The sequence below is a fragment of the Malurus melanocephalus genome, unplaced genomic scaffold, assembly GCF_030028575.1.
Source record: "Malurus melanocephalus ecotype Western Australia unplaced genomic scaffold, MMel_1.1 scaffold_89, whole genome shotgun sequence".
In the NCBI taxonomy this organism is placed as follows: domain Eukaryota; kingdom Metazoa; phylum Chordata; class Aves; order Passeriformes; family Maluridae; genus Malurus; species Malurus melanocephalus.
The window spans coordinates 1,772,183-1,776,503 of NW_026623321.1; the positions used below are offsets into that span (position 1 = coordinate 1,772,183).

The 4,321-nt window shown below is 48.3% G+C and overlaps 1 protein-coding gene across 1 annotated transcript in view; it reads left to right on the forward strand.

Moving 5' to 3' along the window:
• Positions 1-4,251: 4,251 nt before the first annotated feature.
• PEX5 (peroxisomal biogenesis factor 5) overlaps positions 4,252-4,321 on the forward strand; it is an 11,274-nt gene continuing 11,204 nt past the window's right edge. The window contains exon 1 of the mRNA XM_057368275.1: positions 4,252-4,294. The gene's annotated coding sequence lies outside the window, so the exon portion shown is untranslated. The remainder of the gene's footprint in view (positions 4,295-4,321) is intronic.

Consider the following 4,321-nt stretch of genomic DNA (forward strand, 5'->3'; position numbering starts at 1 on the left):
AAGTCAAACTAATCTTTCATGGCACACTAGCAGGCCTTATGGACAAGGAAGTAACAAAACATGTTAAATATTTTACTTCAGTAGGATTTTTGCTCTGTTTCATCTGACAGTCTAACTAGCAAGTTAGGAAATATGGGCAACTGGATCTACAGAAATTGCTGGGAGAATCTGATGCTGATTAGGAAATGCTAAGATTAGGTTTTGATGCTATGCTGTCTATCTGAAGTATCAAGAAGTCCTGCAGAGATCTGTTTTCAGTCTATTCTTAATAGTTTTTTTCAGTGATTTATACAGTGGACTAGAAAATGGTGCCTACTAAAACTTGGAGACAGCAACAACCTGAGAGAGGTTGCAATGTATTTAGTAGAGAAAACTTGTATTCAAATGATCTTGATCAATGGGAGAAATAGCCTGAAAGCTATGTGCTAAGTTCTTCATTTGGAAAGAAAGAATGAATTTCACCAAGTTAGGATGGGGAATCGTTACACAGAGACCTCCATTTTGTCACAGGTCCCCATCAGGTCCAGGACCTTCAGCAGAGTATAGGAATTCAGAATGGCTGAAGGATGCAGAGGCTGGAAGAGCTTTTTCAGGAGCTCTACTATTTGCTTCWCTCCTCTCTCCAAGTGTTATTGGGTCCCCCCGATATTTTAGTTCTTGCTTCTAAATTATTTAYGCTTCCCTTGAAACACTTCATTGACTCTGCTCCTTTTCCTGTTGATTTTAGATCAGACTCTTTGCTTTCTGCCTGCAAACAGAAATAACTGGCTTCGGCAGGATACTTACCCACCAAMAACTATAGCTCTGGTTGACCTCAATGCTCTGTCACCGCTGCCACTTCTGGTCCTTCCAGTTGCATCACAGTCTTTTGGGACTCTAAGGGATAAAGGGCCATCCAGTTTTTCCTTCTATCTCCTTGTRTTGGTTTTGCTTGGCCCAGTTTTTGGAAGTGGGGGGKCMAAAAGATGGCTCCTGTGAGAAGCTTCTGGAGGCTTCCACCATGTCCAGCAGAGCCAATTGCTGTTGGCTSTGAGGATKATGGACATGCCACTGACCAAACCTGGGCCARTTGGAGATGGTGGTTGCACCTCTGTGAAAACATTTTTAAGAGGAAATCAAAACAAAGGCAGGGGCCACAGYAGTTTTGCCAGAGGAGGAAGAGGAGGCTGAGAATATGTGAGGGATGCAGACACCAAGGTCAGTGGAGACGGAGGGGAGGGAGCTGCTCCAGGTGCCGGAGTTGGGATTCCTTTGCAGACCGTGGTGACGACCATGGTGGAGCAGGCTGTCCCCCTGCAGCCCATGGTGACCATGGTGGAGCAGGCTGTCCCCTGCAGCCCACGGTGACCTTGGTGACACAGCTGTCCCCCTGCAGCCCATGGGGTCCACAGAGGGTGCAGAGATCCACCCGCAGCCCGTGGAGGAAGGAGGTCCCCCACACCGGAGCGGGCGGATGCCAAGAAGGGGCTGTGTCCAGCAGGAGAGCCATGGAGAGAGAGGCCTTGCTCCCGAGATGGAACAGCCTGGCCTTGGGCCTGCACCCAGGGGACAAGGGACCCCACGGTGCAGCAGTTTTGGGACGACTGTCTGCCCATGGGGGACTCACGCTGCAGCAGATGTGTGTGGGCTGCTGCTCGTGAGAGTGGAACCACCCTGGAGAGGTTCACAGAGAACTGTCTCCCGTGGGAGGGACCCCACGGCAACGCAAGGGAAGGACTCCTCTCCCTCAGCAGCTGCAGATGATCCGGTGATGAACTGACCAACCCCACACCCCGAACTTACCAACCCCACACCCTGAACTGACCAACCCCACACCCCGAACTGACCAACCCCACACCCTGTTCATCCCCCCACTGGTTTGCACTGTCGGTGGGAAGGGGGGAGGGAGTGGGGAGAAGATCGGTGTCTTTGAGGGTTTTATTTTATTTCTCATTCTTCTCCTCTGACTTTGTTAGTAATAAATTCACTTCATAACTTAAGTGGAGCCTGTTTTGTCCATCAAGCATTTCCTCCCTGTTCCTTATCTCAACTCATGAACCTTTTGGTTAATTTTTTTTTCCTTCACTCTTCTCTGCCCAGTGGTGGTGGGGGAGAGCGAGTGAGCAGGTGTTGTGGGTGCCTGGCTTTCAGCCAGCATTCTAAACCACAACACTCCTTTACTCTGGGTCTCAGACAAAAAAAATCTTGATTTGCAAGGTGTTTTTCTGTACCTGCAGGTGGAAGGGGTGCCCATGTCTCACTCTTAGGCAATGGCAGACTATTACTGAGTCMCAGGAGGTGCTTTCTGAAGGCCTCCTACAGGCTCTCTCCAGYCTGGTGCAAATGATACCACCACCTTTCCAGCAGATCAAAGGATTGCTCARTGTTGGAACTGGTTCAGTGGTGAGTGCTGCTTTGCAAGAATCTTTGTGAGTCTGAAGGCAGCTCAGAAATAGGGAAAACGAACTGTCTTCCCAGGARGAGAAAGAGGGGAAGACAAGAGAGGATACATTTTATTGTAGTTTTCTTGTCCCTGGAGGCATCAGTGATGACCTGGGTGCATTTCCCATGGGGCTGCTTTTGCTGCTCAGCCTCAGAAGGGCATCTGTGGGGGCTTTTCTTTACAGAAAAGTGTAACACAAGTGTCCYAACTCAATAGGCCAAGCTGGTATCATAGGCGGGTGTCATGGGCATACCCCAAAACCATGTTGCAAATGTTTGTACATCAAAACTACTTCATGTCTTCTTCACTGCTCAGTCTGTGATGGCTTTTGGATTTCTGTCTATGCCTTATTTCAGTGCCTATGCTCCCCTTCTCCCTGGCTTGTGTCGTCTATTGGTTTTATTTAGGAGCAGCACTGTTCATCTCTTCTTCTTGAAAGTGATTCTGCCCTACACCCTTCTCCATCTCTGTCTCTTCAAGAGAGGAGTCTTGATCTCGCTGAACATAYGTAGGATTGGCATTTGCTAATAGCAGGTGAGTCTTGTTTTAACCTTCTAGGATGCTTGAAGTGTGCTTTCGAAATCAGTCTTCCAGTAATCCCTGCTTGCTGGGCTTGGGTTTGTCCTGCAGAACAGCCTCAGTGTGCAAACGAGATTCCTTTTTGGTGGTGCTAAGCTGTGCACAGGACACACTTCTTGCATGTCAGCTGCAAATTGGGGTGCAGTCCACGGGACCAAGGAAGATATGATCCAAAATAAAGCTCCCCAAACATGATTGGTGTGGATGTTGCATTTCCAGCCCCAGTTCTTATAACTTTAAAGATTTGCTCCTGYTGAGCCATACATACCACTTGCTAGCACAGAACTGGCTGTAAATGCCACGTGCATTTTGAAGCTGTAAGGAGAGCAGTCAAGAAGATCTACTGTCAAAGAATTGTGTCTCAAAGTGCACCAGATGTCACACTTAGGACAGATGAAGTGAACCTGGCAAATTTGGAGAGGACCTTGCAGAGGAGCGTATTCCTTTGAAAAGAAGAAGATGAGATTTGATTCTGAGAAAAATTTATTTCTAGCATCCTAATGTCACAGGAGACAGCACACATTGTTCAAACTCATCTTTGTGCTTTTCCCATTCTTTTAGAGGTTATACACAAATGACCTCTGATTTTCCATGTGGTTTATCTTTAGGAATCACGGGTGTAAAAGGATCAAGGCTGTGAAGGGGTTKACATTTCTATGGCTTATCTGAAGCCATCACATACTTTTCAGCTAAATACGTGCACTTTCAACCCGTGGCTGCCAGCTACAACATTTTAGTGATCCCAAAGCAAACAGTGAAATACCAGTCCATCAGTGGGACAAACGTATGCTGATACAGTATATGCTCATCTACGCATATATATGTGCAAGTACCATCTACATCTCGCTAAATATATACATATGAATATATATGTATTTATGTATAGTCACAAATACAACAAGATATATATGGCGCATACATGTATGTATTTCTCGTATATACATACACATATATTTMCATACCATACACAGCTCGTCGAATATATATAAAAATTATATATATTTATGTACATTCGCAGATATAACGGGATGTGTATGGTGCACACTGTGTACGTATMCACACCGTTTCAAGGCCAGCAGAGGGGCACATCCCTCGGGAGCCGGCTCAGGAGCTGCGGGAGCAGTGCGCGGCGAGGCCAGCGGTCGTGCAGGCACGGCGAGGAGGGGTCCCGGCGGTGACACGGGCGGGGACACGGGCGCGCTCTGCCCCTTTAAGGCGCTCGGGCTCCTGTCCCTTTAAGGCCGGCCCCGCCCCGCCCCGCCCCGCGAGCCGAGCGCGCCCCGGCGGCCCCAGGTACGGAGCGGGCGGGGGAGCCCTGCG